The 22,238-nt window shown below is 46.1% G+C and overlaps 1 protein-coding gene across 2 annotated transcripts in view; it reads right to left on the minus strand.

Annotated features, from left to right (window-relative positions):
• Window positions 1-2,065: 2,065 nt before the first annotated feature.
• Window positions 2,066-22,238, minus strand: part of LOC146045988 (uncharacterized) — a 40,570-nt gene continuing 20,397 nt past the window's right edge. The window contains exons 3-4 of one of the 2 annotated variants that reach the window (XR_014465710.1): window positions 17,873-17,992; window positions 2,066-2,720 (exon numbers count right to left, since the gene is read on the minus strand). The gene's annotated coding sequence lies outside the window, so the exon portion shown is untranslated. Of the gene's footprint in view, window positions 2,721-17,483; window positions 17,565-17,872; window positions 17,993-22,238 lie in introns of those variants that run through there. The other variant, XR_014465711.1, reaches the window with a different exon arrangement.

Below are 22,238 nucleotides of genomic sequence, written 5' to 3' on the forward strand. Positions count from 1 at the left end.
ATTCCTATTCTGAATGCAGAGCAAGGAGGTCATTAACAGAAAGCGTGTCCTGATATTCTTCCTAGCAAGGATCCATTTAAATTATAGCAGAAGCCCATCTATCTACTAAGTCCAGAAAAAGTATTTTCCAAAATTGGATCATATAAAAAAAAATTACATTGTGATGTTTTTTTATTGAATGATCAGCAGATATTCCTACCAGGATCAGCTGCAAAAATGTAATTCTTCCAATGGTTTTTACCCCTGATGAAGTCTTATAGACGAAACGTGTCGGGTTTTGTTCATCTTTAATAAATGCCTATTTATCCAGACATGGATTGGGCCTAATCATTGTGGATGTCTTCAAAATACAAGGAAACGAATTTCTGAAATGTCATATTGATTTTATTATGCTATATTGGGAGGTACACATTCTGTATTAGTTAGCGCACCCCAATCCCCCCCCCCCCCCTTTCTTCGAGATATATATATGCATACATACATACATACACACACACACACACACAATGCTGGTTCTACTCACACAAAAAAACACTAACTTATTTATACACTAACAGTGACGTTGCTTAAAAGAATAACACTGACTGGTCTTCCTCACATTAAAAAATACATACACATTTAAACATCTGCAATCACTGGTCCTCACGCACCTTTGCTGCTGACTATCCTCCTCCTCTGCTGCACAGCTCCTGAGTACATGCTGCACATCTCCTTTTGCTCCCAGCTGCCCCCCCTGCATCGCTGCCAATTAGTCGCTGGTGGCCCAGCAGTGCCCAACAATGCAGAAGAACTGCAGGTCATGGCTCCCTCCTCCCGTGCTGCTTCCTGCTGTCTTCCTCCCCCCGTGGTGCCAAATAATAACTTCCGCCAAGGTCACGCAACTTCCAGAGCTGCGCGATTTCTGAAGCTGAATATGGACAAAACCGAACTTATTATCTTTCCCCCACCCAGAGCTATGCCCCCTACTAATATCTCTATCACTGTTAACAACACCATCATCTCCCCTGTTCCCCAACTCCGCTGCCTGGGTGTCACTCTTGACTCCTCCCTCTCCTTTGCATCCCACATCCAAGCCCTGGCCCATTCTTGCCGGTTCCAGTAACGCAACATTGCTCGCATCAGGCCCTTTCTCTCACAGAGTGCAACTAAGCTGATCATCCACTCATTGGTCATCTCACGGCTTGACTACTGTAATGCTCTTCTCACCGGCCTCGCTCAATCCCAACTAGCTCCTCTCCAATCTGTCCTCAATGCTGCAGCCAGGCTTATCTTCCTCTCCCGCCGCTCTAATTCTGCCACTCCCCTTCAACAAAATCTGCACTGGCTTCCATTCCCCTACAGAATCCTCTTCAAACACCTCACACTCACATACAGGGCCATCTCTAATTCCATTGCTCCATATATCTCTAACCTCATCTCCATTCATACACCCTCACGCCCTCTACGGTCAGCTGACGACTGTCGTCTCTCCTCCACCCTGATCACTGCTTCCCATGCTAGAGTACAGGACTTTGCCCGTGCTGCACCCCTTCAGTGGAACGCACTCCCTCGCTCCATTAGACTCTCCCCGACCTTGCAAAGCTTCAAACGGGCACTAAAAACTCACGTATTCATCAAAGCGTACCCTTCCACTGCATAAACCAGCTGGTTCTCCGACCCCTTACCTGTTTACATCCTGCTATCTAACCACCACCCCCTCGCTTGCACCTCTTGTAATCTGTCTGTCTCCCCTTCCTACTAGATTGTAAGCTCCTCCGAGTAGGGCCCTCTACCCTCCTGTTGTCAAAGCCAACTTCTCTTCACATTTCACTCACAGCTCTCCTTTACTCCAACACTCAGTGACCATCTTCGTCTGCATACTCATCTCCATCATTGGCCTCAAGCCTCTAGTTGTATGTTGATTGAGTCCTCACTACTTACATTTAAGCTGTAATGTGTATTGAACTGTGGTGCTCTTTATTTGTACTGTATTTTTGTTATTTATTCAATGTTATGCCAAGCTTTGTCTCCCTGTATTGTTCCTTTGTACAGCGCTGCGAAACACTTGTGGCGCCTTATAAATAAAATTATAATAATAATAATAAATGCTCCGCCACTCTTCCCCACCCAATATTGCCTGTTCGCTAAAGGGACCAGAAAGTGTCAAATGCAGGGTCGCATTGGGACTGAACTGTTTCAAAGTCCCGGTGCGACCCTGCATTTTGCAATGTGAAAGCAGTATAACTGTAAAAGGTAATAAAGATAAGTGCACTCTGATCTTACCATGTATGATCTGCCTTTTACAACTTGGGTTATTGTCCCTCCTACCCATGCTTATATATCCCAATATGACCTATGTCACATGAACTACCGCTAAAAAGATGCAAGAAATATACAGAACAGAAGAGCTGTACAGGTAGTCAATACTTAAAAATAGGGAACAAGCCAGGAACAGGCCTACAAAACCTGTGACAGTCCGTATAAATTATGAAGTTTGTAACTATGCAATATAGATGTGTTGTTTCTCATCTAGCCTCCTTACATATTAAGTTGCAGCACGCAGGGCACCTGAGAGCATCTTTTTGTGGATTTTGCACTTAAAAGGGGCTTATTTGCAGCATTATGCAAATCAGATGTATGAGCAGACTTTTCTGATGTCGTAGCCATTCGTATTTGGCAGCCGTAAATTACATATGATGCGGTATCATCGTATGGATCAGTCAGATCTGTGCAATGTTGTCCTGTGTAAAAAAAATTTATAGATTGATAATTTTAAAAAATTATGTGGGGTATCCCCGCACAGCTATAACCAGCCCAGGGCTTATTGAACCGGTCCTGGTTGTAGAAATCCAGAGGAACAAAAAAGTGGAGTCCCCCTGTATTTCTATAACCAGCACCAGGCTCATGGGCCAGTCCTGGTTTCCAAAATACTGTATGGGGGGACAAAGAGTAGGGGTTTTATTTCGAAAACCAGCACCGGGTCCAAACAGTCAGCGGGCTTATGCCACAACAGGGGGAAACTTTTTACATAAGCTCCCCCAGTCAAAGCATTAATTCCTGACTGGTCAGTCCTGCCCCCTCCAGGGGACCCCATGTCTGGGCCCAGGCTATCCCCGGTGTCCCTGGGCAGTGGGCAACGGGCTGTTAACCAAAATGTGTAAAAATTAGATTAAAAACTATTGGGTTAAGTTGTGGAGCTACAGGTCCCAGCAAGCTTCCACCGCAACCAGGAGCCATTGCCATGAGCGAAATGAGATGTTCTAGGGCGGAGTCACAGATGTTAAGTCCTGTTTGGGGGTGTGGCTAGAGTGGTTGCATCATTTTAGCCCCAGCCCCCCAAGTGCAATGGCAATATTTCATGATGCGATCGGGTCATTTGACCGACACCCCCCCTGCCGAGGAGCGGTTTGCGGGAGATGGAGGGCTATGCGGGAGGGTTGCCCGGGACCCTCCTAGCCGTTCTGGGAGGGTAGGCAACCGTGATTCAATCATGATTCGATCAGGATCGAATAGCAAGGCAATAGTAACGTGTGTACAAGCCTTAAATGAATGCGAAGGGTTACTGGTTATTCAGCTAGTGATAGATTAGGGGAAATGTTGCAACGCAATGTGGGCTGATAAGCTCATTTACTGGAGACATTAAAGAGAAAGTGAAAGTTAGAAGTCTGTCAGTATTGCAGATATAACACAATAGTTCCATACTTGATCAACTGAAAATATGTAGCAAAGCAGACTGTGCCCTGTCTACAAAGTAGGTGGGAGTTGGTTTAAGGCCTGGTGTGGACATCTGGAACTTTTGATGATACATTTATAATGGCAAAGCTAAATTACTATAAGAAAGGGGCCCCATACACAGGTCACTTTCACCAGATCAAGCCGATATATCAGATGAAAATAGGCCAAATCGGATGTGTTTGACATCCGATCCAAACCATTCCGCACAGGAACACACAATGGACCCTACGGATCATATGTGATATGATCTGTAGGATCGGATGCATCAGTGACACATCGCAGATGCTTCTTAGACCCCCTCCCACCCAACAGCCCGAACGCGCCCAATCACCTTCCAACACGCATTCAAACAGGCCCGAACGCAATCGAACACCTGAATATCTGAGTGCCCGAACATCCAAGTGCCTAAACATGCCTGGATGCCCGAACACTCAAACTCCACAGTGATCAAACTCGCCCGAGCATGGGAATGAACACCCGAGCGCACGAAGCCGCCTGAACACCCAAATCCCTGAGTGCCCGAACTTGCCTGAGCATGTGAACAAACACCCAAGCGCATAAACGCACCTGAACACCCGAATCCCTGAGCGCCCGAATGCACCCAAACATCCTGGTGCGTGAGCACGCCCAAACACACCCAAATCCCTGAACTCGCCCGAGTGCACAAATATGCCCAAACTCGCCAGAGCGCACGAACGAGCCCAAATGACAAAATCCATGAGTGTCCCATTTTGCCCAAACACCTGATCGCATGAACGCGGCCTAACGCACCCGAACACCTAAACGTGCGAACGCGCCTGAGCATACCAACTCCAAATACCCTACTGCGCAAACGTGCCCAAATATCCAAGCATCAGAACGCGTCAGAACACCTGAGCGCACGATCGCAGCCGGATGCACTAGAACGAACCCAAACACCTGAGCAACTGAGCGCCCAAACTCCAAATACACAAATGCACAACGACCTGAATAACCGAGTCTCACAGTACTTTAGTTGCATCTTCTGCAGCAGGTAAGATCAAAAGATCCAGCTGAAGATACACGGGATTGCGCATAAGATTGTTAATGCGAACAATTTGAGGTAAAAATCTGCCAATCAGATAATAAATCGTTGTAGTGTGTGGGCACCATAAGGGGTGTACTTACTAAGATGGGAGTGTTACTAGGAGCACATAGCAACCAATCAAATTTGATCTTTTATCTTCTAAAAGGTGCTAAATAAATACAGCTAATCTGATTGGTTGCAATGGGCAACATCTCATCTTCAAAAGAACTCCTAATAAATGTACTCCACTGTATCTGGATATATGGGGCAAACTATAATAAAGGATTTTTGTGTAGGACAGATCAGAGCCGGCCCTAGGCATAGGCAGACTAGGCAATGGCCTAGGGCATTGGCCTATGCCTAGGGGCGAACACCTCCTTTAACACTGGTGATCAGTGGGGCATCAGTTTTTCTGCGCCACCTCCACTTCTGCGCTGAACTGACCACCCGGCACCCGCCAGCAGTATCGCCGGAGCAAGTGCTGGCTTATAGTTGGAGTGCTGCGGCTGCCGGTGGGTCTGCGCCACCTACACTTCCGAGCTGAACTGGCCGTCCGGCACCTGCCAACGAAAAGTTTTACTGGTAGTGCAAAGAAACTAAGGGTGACATTTAATAGGATGAGAGATTCAGAAAGTGAGAGATTCGATGCCGAAAAGGTGTTTGATAGACTTCACTGGGGATACCTTCGATCTGTGCTGCTTCAGTTTGGCTTTGGTGGCAGATTTATAGACTCTATATTTGCCCTCTACTCCACCCCATCTGCGAGGGTGTTTGTGAATGGCTGTTTATCCATAGGTTTTAACATAACAAATGGCACCAGACAGGGCTGTCCCATGTCCCCACTTATTTTCGCTCTGGCTATTGAGCCCCTTCCTGAGAAAATCAGGTCCACTGAGCTCATCAAGGGTCCCATGGAATTCAGTCCAAAAAGTTTAAGCTTGGCCTCATCTGACTACAACCTTTTGCCACATCAGATTCTTCCAATTTTTAACATGCAAACATGTATCACTTTTACATAAGATACTTCTTTCTTGCCTGACATTGCTTTGGGTAAAGGGGCAGGGTCTAGCGCCGTGACCCCGGTTTTCTAATTTAGGGGCGTGCCCATCGCTCTCCTAGCGAGTGGGCAGCCCCGCCCCCTTCCTCCCTCTTTACTGCACTGAAGAGATGCCATGTGCAGATGCACGGTATCTCTTCAGCAATCACTGCGGATCAGCGGTGATCTCCTGCTCCTCCCCAAATGCCCCCGCCCGAGGGACATTGGCACCCATGGGAGGGAGAGCAGGACAGTCTCCAAATAGCGGGACCGTCCTGCTGTTATCAGGATAGTTGGGAGGTATGCACTGGTGCCATAGGCTTTCCACTTCTTAACAATGCTTTGAACAGAACTTAGGGAGTGATTCAAAATCGCTCGTTGTGGGTCAAATTAATTCCCCGGGACGATGTTTGGGGTTTACGCATCTGTCGAATATGCACACGTGCAAACCCCTGGAGCAAATGCCTTTGGCGAGTTTCACACTCAGCGGGGCGGCATTTACCTGTTCCCTATGCAGCGTATATACACTGCCTAGCTATCAGTTCTGAATCAGGCCCTTAGAGAGAGCTAAAGCCATAGGACTCTTTTTGTATCCTTCTCCTAACTCCCTAGGGGGATGATGGGACTGATGGTGTTAAATGTGTGTAAAACGTGACTTAAACAGCTCTGGGCCCCATAGCAGCTGCACCCCTTGCACCTATGGTAGTTATGCCCTTGTGTGTAAGAGTAGACCTATCTCCCATGTCCAGCTGGGTACACACTGGAACGAAACGTAGGTGGCCCCAGATCAGGCTGACAGATTGGCCATTCTATGTAAATCATACTTGCCTACTTTTGAAAAAGCATGTCAGAGCATGTATGAGCACGGACGTGTACTGCTACATATGACAGGGGTGTCATAACATGATTTACATCCAGAAGTAGATGAGCCATGAAGCAGTTAGTAAGATCTAATGTACTTGTTGAAGAAAAGACTCTGATACTTGTCAGGGCTTGTTCATGTATTGTGTTTTACAAGAGGCCACAAGAAACCTTATTTAAAATGCACGTAGTCATAAGGATCATTGTGCTTTACAAACAATGCAGGGAAATGTCAATGATGATTCCATTTCAACGTATACAGTATATCTCAGATATTTTTTTCTAACAAAAATGGAACCTCTGCATAATGTGGGATAGATGAAAGCAGGGAGATTGCTATGTTCTTCAGGGAGTCAGGGAGATTGCTGTTATTTCCGGGAGTCTCCTGCAGAATGCAGACAACTATGAGGTAAATATACCCATGATATATTGTATCTAGGTGGGCCTTTAAATTTGTCCCTGCAGCAAGTGTACAGGCGGGTGGTGTAGACCACAGGTCTTCAACCTGTGGCCCTCCAGATGTTGTGGAACTACATGTCCCAGCATGCCCTGACAGTTTTGGCATGCTCTTATAGGAAAAAAATGTGGCAATGCATGTCGGAAAATGTAGTTTCACAACATCTGGGGGCAGGGCCGGTTCTAGGGGGTTTGCCGCCCTCCTGCAAACTATAAATTTGCACCCACCCAAACTTTACAAAGGGAGGGGTGTGGCCACACAATAATGCTCCCACTCCAAATGACACCACACAGTAGCACAATCTTATTCACCTAACACAGCACCAGTGCCGTAACTAGCCATTTTAGTGAGATGTGTGAAAAAACAGGGACAGTGCGCAAAATTGTAGGAGTGTGGCTTCATGGGGAATTGGCGTGGTCACATAAAATTACCAATAATACCATAATCCCCATAACACATTATGCTTCTCACTTCAAAGCCCATAACACATTATAGTAACCACACACAGTAATGCACATTATTTGTAATGCCACACATCATGATGCCCATTGCACAATATGCAGAACACCATAATGCCCATTACACATTATGCCACACACTGTAATTCCCCTTTCATATTATGCCATGCACTATAATGCCCATATGACATTGACACACATTATGCTACACATAGTGCCCCGAGTACTCCTGCATATGCACACATTTGTAGCATTGCTTATTCATAACACCCACAGCAGTTGCGAAAAGTAGTTGCTCTGCTTACAAGTAGTGCCCACAGCAGTTGCCGACATTAGTAGTGCTGCCTCTACACGTGCCTACACCAGTTGCCGACATTAGTAGTGCTGCCTCTACACGTGCCCAAACCAGTTGCCGACATTAGTAGCGCTGCATATAGATGTGCCCACACCAGTTGCCGACATTAGTAGTGCTGCCTCTACACTTGCCTACACCAGTTGCCGACATTAGTAGTGCTGCCTCTACACTTGCCCACACCAGTTGCCGACATTAGTAGTGCTGTCTATACACGTGCCCACACCAGTTGCTGACATTAGTAGTGCTGCATATAGATGTGCCCACACCAGTTGCCGACATTAGTAGTGCTGCCTCTACACTTGCCTACACCAGTTGCCGACATTAGTAGTGCTGCCTCTACACTTGCCCACACCAGTTGCCGACATTAGTAGTGCTGTCTATACACGTGCCCACACCAGTTGCTGACATTAGTAGTGCTGCCTACACACGTTCCCACACCAGTTGCCGATATTAGTAGTGCTGCCTACACATGTGCTCACACCAGTTGCCGACAGTAGTACCGCTGCCTACACACGTGCCCACACCAGTTGCCGACATTAGTAGCGCTGCATATAGATGTGCCCACGCCAGTTGCCGTCATTAGTAGCGCTGCCTATACACGTGCCCACACCAGTTGCCGATGTCAGTAGTGCTGCCTATACACGTGCCCACATCAGCTGCCAACATTAGTAGCGTTGCCTATATGCGTGCCCACACCAGTTGCCGACATTAGCAGCACTGCCTATATACGTGCCCACACCAGTTGCCGACATTAGTAGCACTGCCTACACATGTGCCCACACCAGTTGCCGACATTAGTAGTGCTACCTACACATGTGCCCACACCAGTTGCTGACATTAGTAGTGCTGCCACGTGCCCACATCAGTTGCCGACATTATTACACTCACACTTTACAATGGTGGCAGCTCATCCTGTCCTGTTTCCTGTTGTCTTCAGGCTAGGGATGGTCATCGACCATCGATGATTCGAAATCATCGATGGTTCATGCCCGATGTTGAATACTTTTGCCATCAATGGGGGAGTACCAGATGGTTTCCCTCCATTGATGGAATAGCAAAACGATGTTTTGCTTTTTTTTTCCCAAAGTGCTGGGACACGGAGCATAGCTCCGCCCCCCGACACCTGCGAAGCCCCACCCCCGTGTTTTAATTGGCCCACAGGCCAATCAATCAAACACAATGGATGACCATCGATATGTAAAAATATCGATGGTCATCCATTGCATAGTTAAGCACTATCGATGGCCAGTTGCCGAATTGCCATCGATGGCAACCATCGATGGCAATGGCAACGATGGCCATCCGTACTTCAGGCAGTCTTGCTCCCTTGTAGCTCCGCCCCTTCTGGTCCATGTAGCCACGCCCCCTCCATCCGTGTAGCTCCGCCCCCTTTCGGCCCCTGCCGATGACCAGCTGATAATGAGCCAGGAGGGATCTCTGTGCCTCCGGCGCTGCTGCCTGTGATGAAATGTGACAGGCGCAGCAGCAGCCGGTAGGCACGGAGGACAGCAGAGGTTGTACAGCAGGGAGGGCGCCTCTCCTGCCTGGCGCCTACCTGCTTTGCATCCTCTGCTGAGTGGGTAGCGCCGGCCCTGTCTGGGGGGGCCATAGGTTGAAGACTCATGGTGTAGACACACAGCAAGATGTCCCAATATAGGGGCTAATTCAGCTTCAGGCTCGGAGATTAATGAAAATCACCATCAGACATTTAATGCGAATAGAATCATAATTTCCATTTCCCTGCGTTGTTAATCACATGGTAGAGCACAAGCGCAAGCCCTAAAACTGCGGTTGCATTAAAAAAAATACAATCGCAGACTTAGGGCCGGCAACACAAAATTTAGTAGTAGCAACGCAGCGTTGGGGGGGGGTGCAGACTAGACACACAGTCCAGTTTATTTGTGGGGCAGTGCCGAGGCGGCTGCGTGACATCACAGGCAGCCGTCTACCTTCGCAGCTAGATTGGGCTACCCTTAGCATGTGGGCGCTTCACTGTATAGCAAAGTGTTCGCAGGATAGTGATGCAATTGTAAAACTTTGAAATTGTAGCATGGGGGGGGGGGGGGTATCTGGTGGTCTTGCCCTGTGCTTGGTGGCCCCCTGCATGCTGGATTAGGCCCATAGCTCCATATGTATCGGCTGTGGGAGACACATTATGACTTTGAATGACGTTGTTCACAGATATATCGTTTTTACCCTCCTTCCAACTTGCATGCGATATATCGGCTGTTCGATCAAACAGACGATATATCGCTGTGTACCAGCATAACTCTCACCTCAAAATCAGGACCATCATAACAGGTATTAGTGAAAAACTCATGTTGACCTTTGGACTGTTGACCTTCCCATTGTTGGTCTAATGCTTGTGTTGACTTTCCAACCCTGTAGACCGTAGCCATATTGACCTATTTCATGTGTTGGCCTAAGCCATACTGACCTTCAGTGGTCGACCCAATGCATGTCGCCCTAGTGATCGTAGGAGCAGATTGGGATGAAAAACCAACCTGGGAAATCTCTGGAAGCAGCCCTCATGGAGGTGGGTTAGGTTGAGGGGGTGGGGTCTGTTCAAGGGGCTGTATCCCTGCATGTAGGTCTTCATTCGGAATTGGGAGAAAGTTTCCTGCAGTTGTGCCTGATACTTTATGCCAGGGCCGGATTAACAATGGGCCCGATGGAGCTACAGCTCCAGGCCCATTTTGTAGATGAGGACTGGGGCTTTCCAACAAGCCCAGCTCCATGTCGCTAGTCCCCCGGGAACCGGAGATATCGCCGGGCAAACCTGGAACATTTTCTCCATAGGATAACATGGGACCCGCTAATTCCAACCCCAACCCAGTTACAACGGCTGCCAGTTCCTCCCTGGCATAACAGAAGCTCGAGGTTGATCTCATTTGAATCTTCAATCTGATACCTTGATAGTTCATATCAATAATTGGTCCCAGTCCAGAGATATTGCAGGTAAACCGATTTTTATTTCTGAGAGAGAAGCTTGCAGACTAAAGTGAAGCTTGAATACTTAAGTGACTTGTGAGTTTGAAATATTTATAATATTAATATTTTACATTTATAATATTAATACAGTATTTTACATTTATTGCACTCTGTTTCCATCTTCACGGCTGCTTACATTTTCCTCACTTCTGACCTTCTCTGTTCCTTTCATCCTCACACTTGTTGTTGTTTCATACTTAATTGGATTATTCAATCAACCTGACTTTACCCACTTGTCTCCTCTCTGACAATGTTCCTTGCCTGTTATCTTCTCTCCTCTTTCATATCCCAAGCTATCTCACTCTGTTATCTACCATATCCTCGCAATCTACTACAGACGCTATCTGTCTTCCAAAATCCATGCTCTCTGTCTGCTTTCACTAATCTACCCTCTCACCTCTGGTCCTCATGGCTGTTAATCTCTCAACTTCACTTTCTCCTACCGCTCCTCCCCCCCTCCCATCCCATGCCTATCCTGACCCCTCGCCCCCGCTCCTCCACCCTCCCAAGGACCCCCCCCTCGCTTCTGCAATCCCAAAAACCTTATCCACATAAATACACAACCCACCCACCCTCTTTCCTGTGCCCTATGGAACGCCAGATCCATCTGCAACAAACTCCCTGCCATTCATGACCTATTCATCTCTAGCGCATTCCACCTCCTTGCTATCACTGAGACCTGGCTCTCCAAATCTGATTCTGTCTCTCCAGCTGCTCTCTCCAACGGTGGCCTCTCTTTCTCTCACACCCCCAGGCCTGACAATCGCCAAGGTGGCGGCGTGGGTTTTCTCCTCTCAGCCTCCTGCACCTACAGTGTCATTCACCCTGAACCCTCTCTCCTCTCCTCCTCCTTTGAGTCTCACTCCATCCATCTGTACTACCCCTACCACCTCCGTGTCACTGCAATCTACCGTCCCCCTGGCCCTATTTCCCAAATTCTTGACAACTTCGCCGCCTGGCTCCCACACTTCCTCTCCTCTGACCTACCTTCTGTCATTCTTGGTGACTTTAATATCCCCTTGGATAACCCCGCTGATTTTGGCACTTCCAAACTCCTCTCTCTCTGCTCCTCTCTTGGCCTATCTCAGTGGACTACCTCTCCCACCCACATCCAAGGACACTCCCTCGATCTCGTCTTCTCCCGCTCTTGTTCCCTTACTGACTACACTATCTCAGCTTTTCCTCTTTCTGACCATCACCTCATCTCTTTCTCCCTCACTGCTTCCCCCTCTCCCACCCCCCCTCCCAAGCGCATTGTCTCACGGCATAACTTCACCACAATTGATATTGCCGCCTTCTCGGACACGCTGTGTCCTCTTCTCGCCCCAATCGCCGCCATGTCATGCCCGAACCTCGCCGCATCCCTCTATAACGACACCCTATCTTTGGCATTGGACTCTGCCTGCCCTCCCTCCTCTATCCCCCTTCAATGCTCCAACCCCCAACCGTGGCACTCGCCTATCACCCGATTCCTTAAAAAGTGCCTCACCCCGTAAGTATCTTAGGACATCGGCATCCTGCGTGTGCACGTTTGACGGGCACCCGGCAATATATAACCCTGCATCCTGTGAGTGTCTGAATTTGTTTTATATATGGGTATATATATATATATATATATTTATATTTATTATATGCCATTGCACTCTTTGGCTGGAGGGAGTGTGCATATATATATATATATCATCCGATGCTCTTAGTGCTGGCGATACATTGTTGGCACTGAAGCCCAAAGTCTGCAGCCACCGCTGGAAGGCAAGTATATTCTATTTTCCCTCTTTTCTGTGCCACGCCCTTGCATATGCCAACCTCTTTGCCATTTTCCACCCTACACTAAAGCCTTTGCATATTTCCTATACCAGCCCCCTGCCTTTTCCAGCACACACATTTTATTTATAAATATATAATTTATTTATATATATTATTAGCTGAAAGTATTTACACAAATAGACACACCCATGAGCAGAACACCCAGCCAGAACACTGGTCACGCCCCCCGACACCCCCCCCCCCCCCCCCCACATTAGGTGCTCGCCACAACCCCTATTATTGCACATAATAGGCCCTTGATAATTTTCAGCTCCAGGCCCATTTAGACCTTAATCTGGCACTGGCTAATGCCACTACAATCCCCTTCTATGGTGTCATCGGCAGATTTTTGTCATGGGCAAAATTTTCCAAATATTGTCCCCCTTACATGCCCACATCTCCAGCTTCACACCTTCTACCCCCTAACACACACACACTCCACCAGTCTGTCACCCTCTCACCACCAGAGGTGACCCTGCAAGCGCAGCGGCCCACCGTGGCTCTTCCTAATAGCTTTTATTGACAATCCGCCCCTGGAGGAGCATTTTCCTCATTATGAAATCAATAAGTTTCTTTCTCCCCTGCCAGACCGAAGTATCAGCCTGTGATCAATAGCCTGGTCTCATATTAGGCCAGTACGGATGGTGTAATGGTCAGCATTACTGCATCACAGCACTGTGGTCACAGGTTCGATTGCCAACATGTTCCTAACTGTGCAGAGAGAACAGTAAAGATACTGCCAATGAAATCCCACCAGCATTTAATCCTCAACAATGTAAAATGCAATAACGGGTGATCTTACACATTAAAATGAAAACACTTTGTTTGATCTATTGATTTCAAAACATGCTTGCCATTAAGTCCCATACACAATAGACAATACTGTTCACAATATCGCTCAGGAAGGGCTTTCTGGGCGATATTGTAAATAATATTGCCAAGTGAGAACACTCAATGGCGTTAATGATGCGGGCCCTGTGTGTCATTAACGGCCCCATCCCTCATCTGCACGTGTTCAGTCGAGGGAGGTCCCCGTTAACGATGGCCACGCTGACCTTCGCTCCCCCTTCCGCCGCCCCCCTTGCGCCCGGCATCGCCAAGTGTGTATGCACTTGCCAATGCCAGCCCCCTATCGAGTCCTCAGGTAATGTGTATGGGGGCCGTCCTCCAATTCTACATTTCTTTATCCCCTACTGTACATGGGACTTCACTCAGCCGCACTCACAGACCTAAGTCAGATACAGTGATGGAGGGGACACTGGGCCTGATTCAGCAGTTGTAGTTTTGCTAATATAGAAAAACATGGCACAGGGCAGGTCTGTAAAGTCCCTTCCTGCAATTATATTGCAATCACGTTGCTGAAATCAGGCAGTCACAGAGGTAAGGGGAACCCCCTGCCTTTGCTGCCTAGCTGTGAAGGCATGTTTGAGCTTTGCGCATGAGCACTGCACAGAAGTGTAAAAATCGCCCGATTGTGATTTTAGCACTTCTGCGGGGCATACTGAATGAGCCCCATTGTACTTTCTTCATACTGCACCGTTCTGAGTCATTCCTGCGATGATCTCTCTTTTTCCTTCTCTTACCTAATCTACCTTATACTCCAAGCCCTCGGTTTCTGTCACCCTGATGCTTATGTCAGTGTCAGCAGAACCCCTGAGGCCCATATAAATAAAGGATAATAATAATAATACGACTAGCATTTTATGTTTTTTTAAACCTTTTCCTGCAACAAAACTCAGTTCAGCATTTGACGTTATTGCTGCAACCAATACATATACAGGGAAATGTAATAGGGTCCGATTTGTGTGTTGGAATATCGGACAAAATTGCCCATATTTTTAAAATGGCAACCATTGACTAGTAAATGATCCTGTACAGTAATTCCAACAAAAAAGTCCGCTAATAAGTTTGGTGATATGACATTTTCCAGTCAGAAACATCAAATTTCTCCACTCATGAAGACAGCTTACTATCATCATTTTGGCATCAAGTTAGGGGAACATGACAAACCCCGGGAACATCATATTTGCTGCAATACATGTTCTGCAAAACTAGTACCCCTTTTCCACTAGCCTAAATATCCCGTGTTTTTGCACGGGAGCGCGCAAAACTCGGGATTACACGTTGAAACAGGGTTGCCGACTTTAAGATTCTCTCCTCTCCGGGAGATGCCCGGAGAGGAGAGATTCAGCAGCCACTCAGGGGGAGGGGCTTGCGAGTGACATCACTAAGCCACGCCCCCATGCTGTTAAAGCAGCTAATTCACAGATCTCCATAGAGGGGGCGGGGCTAAAATGACGCGATTGTGCCATTTTAGCTCCGCCCCCTCCTCTGAGACCCGAGGATTGCGGCATTTTAATGCCGCGATCCGGGGGTCAGCGGGGGTCCCCCCTGAATCCGGGAGGGTTGCCCACCCTTCCAGGGGGCCGGGAGGGGGACCCGATTTTCTGGAGACTCCCGGAAATTCCGGGAGGGTCGGCAACCCTGCGTTGAAATGACCTGGGTTGGAAGACCCAGCATTTCAACCCTGGTAGCGAGTAGCGTTGAACATGGGTTCAACCTGGCTCACTGTGCAGTGTAAATGGGTAACGACCTGGCACCCATTTACTACAATGCAATAGCCGGCGCTTCTCCCAGTGCCGGCTCAGGACCCGCCTCCGGTGACGTCATCCACCCGGTGGGACGCTAGTGGAAACAAGCTTGTTGGTGGAACAGGGGTCTAGGTGGACAGCTGTTCAGTGACCAAACACACAAATGAGTAAAGTATGAGTAAATTGACCAGGGCAAGCCCCCGCGCGCCCCCCCCCCCCCTCAGACCCGGTCCACAGGGGAGGCTCACAGGGTGAGGGGGGTTGACTAGCAAAGGGGGGGCAGCGGGCACCTGCAGCGGATTGCTGCTGTCTAGCGCCTGCCACTGATTGCCAACCAGCTCCAGGACGGGGGGGGGGGGGGAGGGTTGTGCGGGCGCTACCCCCGCAGAAGATTTACTCTGATGACCAGCACAGGGGGAGGGCAGCGGGCATAACACTGCGAGGGGCGTACAGCTCACCTGCTCCCTGCTGGTATGAACTCCTGGGTCAGGTGCCGTACTTGGCAGCGCAGAGCTTTCTTCTTCCTGCTCTCCTGCAGCTCTTTACCGCCCTCTAGTGGCCGGAGCCCTATGCAAATGCCTAAAGCTGCCTAGAGGTGGCGCCGGCCCTGAGTATAACTACATAATGTGTCCTATGTTACATTAATCAGCACAGTCTCCTTGTGCATCCTCGTTGCAATTAAGATGGATTTTCAGCAAAAAAGATTTGTTTGTTTTAGCAGGTCTACAATGTCTAGGTCAACCTAAAAGGACGACATACATGAGGTTGACACTGGAACAAGTTTGACACATGGAAAAGGCCAACGTGGAAAAGGTCCACACATGAAGTGGTCGACATGAGTTTTTCCACTGTTTTTGGTCGACAGTGTCGACACCTGAGCACTTGGGTCCCCAATCAGTGTGCTGTGTCCCTTTGCATGTCTCGCAAACTATGTGCCTTTCCCAGTCGGAGTCTACGGGGATGAAAATCTCCCAAAAAATTAAGAAAACAATTGGGAAAAATCATGTCGACCTTTTTGTGTCAACCACTGCCATGATGACCTTTTGTGTCGACTTATTAACTGTCAATCTAGACCTTGTTTGTTAGCCATCTGGATACCATAAGAGATGCCCAGTGCTCTAACATTCTCACATTACTGGGCTTATTGGCTAAGATGGGAATGGAACGTACGTGTGTGTGTGTGTGTGTGTGTGTGTGTGTGTGTATAGATATTGCTATGGACAGATTCTATATACTATCTTCTAGAAGCTGCTAAATAAATAAGTAGATTGTGATTGGTTGCTATGGGCAACATCCCATCTTCAATAGAACTCCCATCTTAGTAAATAAATCCCTACATGCTGTTCCAAGAGTTGCTGTTCGAAAAATTGTATGATGACAGGGAATCTCGTGGGACCACACATTATACATGATCACATTATAATGAGAAACACATTAATGAGCCGGATTTGACCTCACTTGGCCATGCACATTATCAGTCCACTTTGCAGCATATAGTTGAACGAACATTAATGAACAATGGGCCTTATTCTGGTTTGCAAGGGGCCCCGGTATTTTGCATATGCGCAGCTGCATTTTTGCACATGTGCATACGAAGGGAGCGTGTGAACATGACATAAAATCTGTCATGTTCAGGGCGGGGGTGGAGAGGGGCGTGGTGTGCTGGCCATTAGCATATGTGAACACCCAACGTTTCATGGGCGTTTCCAAGAAAACACTGGGCGTACATATGGTATTGCGGTCGTGACGCACATGCAGGGGGCGGGCAGCTGACATAACCGGATGTCAGCTGCCCGCCCATATCACTGCATTTCTCTGCTCATATGTACGAGTGGTCTGGACCACTCGTACATACATATGCGTGTGCCTTTCACATCATTCGATGGTCAGTGATTCGATGGTCAGATGGGTGAGGTTTCCACTGACATGCAAATGGGTGTTTATGTAAAACATCCATTCACGTGCCAGACGAACGAACCCGGCGTATGAATGGGGGTGGGCGTACCACAATTCACGCCCGAGCGAGTCAACCAGAATAAGGCCCAGTGTACGCACTTACTGATGTATCTAGAAGAACAGAGCAGGACACAGGACAACAGAGCATGGTGTAGTAGAAAGCAAATCACAGAGTCCTTACTGATCTGTGTATAGGGGTACAGGGCAGGACAACAGAGCTGTATACAGTGGAAAGGCAGAGACGGAGCAGGATAGTGATACAGGAATCACAGGGCAGCATTCTGTAGTGCAGAGCTGTGGATAGTGAAAATCACCAGAGTATCTAAGAGCAGTATAGAATGGAGCCAAATAAAATATAATAGCACATAACTTGGGCCAATATTTACATTTATCTATGAACCAAGGTGTTTTTCATATACTATATAAATGTGGTGCTGTGACGTGTACAAGGTGGTGCTTGGCAGTGCACTTGCTTACACATATTGCAATGCAACACAATTATGGTATAGGCAGACATTACAGCGCGCTGCACCTGTGCTAACACAACTAACACGTGTGATTAACAGAAGCTTTAGTAACAGTGTAGTGACCTGTTCACTCACCTTTCAGAGACTCCAACATACTCTCCCCCTCTTGTTAGAACTCAACTTTATCTGTTGTCTATTTCACGTATTCAACCATGATTTTTGGGGGGACAAAGGGGCTAAAAGTTCGAGATTTGTCTGCAAAAGAAGACAAAGGTGTAGGTTTTTTTCATCCATCTTTTCAAGCGAAGAAAGCGTGGACGAGGCGGAATAACAGCGGAAGGGTGTGGGTGAGGAGCGTCACGGATTCTTCAAACAAAGTTCAGCACACAACGCAACTATTTCATTTATCACATTTTACTTGAAATTCAACATAGGATAATTATCGGCCAATTCATTTTGCCAAGGTCCATTCATTCTTAATCTATAATGTATATAAACAAATCTATAGTCGGATATTTGTGTATAGCTTGTAAAAAGAATTGTGTTTTAATGCTGTGTGAAATATGGCTTCACAACTAATACTTTACTTTCTAGGGGTTATGCCAAATGCCAAATTATTTGTAGGTCAAAAACTCAGTCTCCTCAATGAAATATAACACTGGTAAAAAAATATTTGGGTGGCTCAATTTGGTACTAGGTGACTGAAGAGATTTATCACAGCCAAGAGAGAGATAAAGTAAAAAGAGATAAAGGTCTGAATTCTACCCCGTCCCTGATGGTGGTAGCCTGCTCAAGCGCAATGGTCTACATTGAATGTTGAACGATGTTAATGTTCTTATTTTAAAGTGGCTCTCCATTGGATCTGCTACTAGCGCTAGGGCTGTTGAGCCTGACTAGACGTTGGACCTGAAAGGGTTAAATATTTATTAAGCACAAAAGGTACCTTCTTTCAGTGTATGTGGGCGACACATACTCTGTCATGCGTGACAAGTACAACAATTAACTTGGCAATGGCAACCCTTGTGTAAGGTATATAAGAATTTATAGCGTTGAGAATAAGAATGAATATCCTTGTGTACTTTACATTCACAAGCAGAAGGAAGGGTGGAAAACAGTTATAAGGAGAAACGGTGAAGAAAGTTCGACAAAGATCGGATGCAACGTCATATTCAAACATGGTAACGTCACGGGTGAGGAAAATCACTGTGTGGTATCCTCCAGAAATATGTTTATTGCATCTTATCGTCAGAGTCTTGTGATTTATGGATAACGTTCGTTCAAATGGAAGAGAGAACTAAAGGTGAGGAAAGGGAAGGAACATGGTTTTGCAGACGGAGGGTAGCAAACAATTTGTCGGCAATAAGGATAGAGGGAACTGTTAGTTCAGACTTATAGCCAACCAGGATGCAGCTTGATAGAAACGGTGTTCGAGAACGAAAGCATGCAGGATATACATATAACCGATAAAATACGTGGTACAATCACAGTCACTTTATATGAAAAGCATCACACATGATATCATCCTTGTTACATTTTATATTACTGTCTATTTGTTCAATGAGAATACTTTCAAGAAATACAGTGGCTTGATACTGCTTTTATTATTTGACATCTGTAAAGTCAATTAAAGAGGTTGTACACTTTTGGGGCAGTTGCCATGTTAGCCGCAACCCATATTGCAGGTGTAAAATGTTTGTATAGGTCGGCACCTGCCACCTTTACGGATATTGGTTGCAGCACTATGTTACTGCACATGAGTAGAAACAGGATTTCTAATGGATCCAAGCTGTCCTAGGTATTTGATCCTTAAAGGTGCCCATACACGGTACGATTATTGTATACAATATCGCATCTCATCACATGGCATAGGTTTTGCAATGCAATGAGATGAGATATAGTAAAAAAATCTATGTGCAGCACATACTTTTTGTACTAGATCTTATCTCATTGCATTGCAAAACCTATGCAATGCGATGAGATGCGATATTGTATACAATAATTGTAACGTGTATGAGCACCTTAAGAACAGAAGTGTGTGTTGAATGCACCACCTGATATGATGGCTGCAATATCTGTCCAATCGGGTTCCACATTCAGCTTTTAATTTCTATCCTGTCAAATCTCCCACCCAATCCTGCTCTTGGCACTGACAGCTCCCTCCTCTTGTTACCACAATGTTTTGGGGAGGGTAATTCAATTACCAGTCTCTTTGCATTTGTTTTTGCATAAACACACAGGATCCGGTATACGTTCTTGTGTGTTTTTCTCATCGCGGCTGAGAAACATTCTCCTGCTTCAGGGCAGGCAAACAAAATCCCCAATAGTTCCAGCTATCTGGTAACTGAGTTACCTTCCTGTGGATCAATTTACCACAGCTAATTGAATTCCCTTTGTATCAAAGTAAACAATCTCTTTAAATAAAACTATAGAGGCCGTTATTATTATTATTTTAAGAAGATATAAATCACACAAATGATAAGAACCAGCCAATTGCACCATATAAACTACTTATTAATAATGCATTCAAGTATATTAATTGAAATCTGATACAAAATTAACTTATGTCTTACGTAATATTGGGGCAGATGTATTAAGCCTGGAGAAGAGATAAACTGGAGATAAAGTGGAAGGAGTTAACGCACCAGCCAATCAGCTGTGTTTGAAATATGACAGTTGGGATCTGATTGGCTGGTGCGTTATCTCCTTCCACTTTATCTCCAGTTTATCTCTTCACCAGGCTTAATACATCTGCCCCATAATCAGTAAACTGGTAATGTGCACATCAAAAACAGTGATATAAATACGTAGTATTTAAAAATAGGTAAGCCTACCTCACATATTTTTAATATATTTATATTTCAATACATCTATGCATTCTGTATCCTATATTGTTTTATGAATAAGATAATCTTAACGGCACATTTCAACTTTGTACAACTAACTATACAACACTTGAAATCTACACAATTATTGAATTACAATAAATCAAAAACTATGAAGGAAATGTTAATTCTACCCTTTGAATTGTATTTTGTACATGTTTTTGTGTGTCTGTGTGTGTTTATGAAAAATTGACAGGCCTGTGTGAGGATGTGAGCTTACGGGCCAAGTGTTAGAATTAGAAAGTGACAGACTTTTTTTTTAAGGGGCAATCATTTACTTGGCAAATTCAACCTGTTTTTTTTTTTCGTGTAGATGATTGGCGCTTTAAAAAACTCTCCCAAAAGCGCTCACTTTCTGATTCCCCCTCCCTATTACCTTTAGCCCTACATGTAGTCACAATAGTGCTGCCTCAGTAATTATCCCTGTGTAATATACATCGTGTTTCACTATTGGCTCCAAAATTTAGCTTATAACTTTTAAATTAATTGATGTCATTTTGTGAAAATTGACACAAACATAACTTGGTCTATGAGACAGATGAGGAAGTCATAGCAAGTGTTGAAAGTGCTCACTATTATCATCCAAGCCAGCTGTTCACATGTGCGAGGTGAAGGGCAGTTGTTTACCACCCTAGTCAGTAGGTGTTCCCGCTTCTTTTTATTCACTGTGTCTGTGCGTTACGCGCCAACATAAATAAATGCACAGTTGAACAACACGTTGTTAAGACGTATTGGATAACTGAGTCAATAAAGGCAAACAAAAGTGAATTTATTGAACCGTTTGAGGGTCGGAAACCACCGTCAAAATTCGCCATTCAGTAAAAAACTGGAAACCACTGGATTTTTTTCTATGGTCCAACAGAGAAAGTGTAGCACAACAGGCCAGACACACTCATGGCACTGAAAGACAACATTCAGCAGGAAATTAAGACTGTGGCTCCCAATATGTTGATTGAAACCTTCCATAATATGAAGTGATGTCTTCAACTTTGCCTAGATGTTAATGGCGAATACTTTCAGCACTTACTATGACTTCCTCATGGTTTTTATAGACAAATATCTGTGTTGAATTGCAATAAATTACGCCAATTACTTTAAAGATTGTATGAACGTTTTGTTACCAATGGCAAGTGGAACACCCTGTACATTCACACTTTTTTGTGTAATTGCTTCTAGGTACACACTAGGCAATATGTTGTCAGATCCAGCACATTCGACCTGCATATCGGCCATGTCGTCTAGTGTGGTATCCGTACTTACGATAGATTGACTCTAGGTCGACAGTCATAAGGTCGACCACTATTGGTCGACAGTCAAAAGGTCAACATGGAAAAGGTCAATGTGAGGGTTTTTAATTTGAGCCGTCATGTGCTGACAGGTGGTATTTCACGCCCTACCATCCACTACGGCGTGGAAGGAGAATATAATAGTGTGCCGAATGCAACAAGGCACCATGCCCGCATCATGGCGAGCGCAGAGAGACATGCGAGGGGATGCGGTAAACTTAGACGGTGTCCATACCAACCTATGTCGACACCAAAAACATGAAAACCACATGTCGAGCTTTTGAATGTCGAGCTTTTTACTGTAGACCTTTTGACCCTGTGGACCTATAGTGG

The sequence above is a fragment of the Crinia signifera genome, chromosome 11 (assembly GCF_055691185.1).
Source record: "Crinia signifera chromosome 11, ASM5569118v1, whole genome shotgun sequence".
Taxonomy (NCBI): domain Eukaryota; kingdom Metazoa; phylum Chordata; class Amphibia; order Anura; family Myobatrachidae; genus Crinia; species Crinia signifera.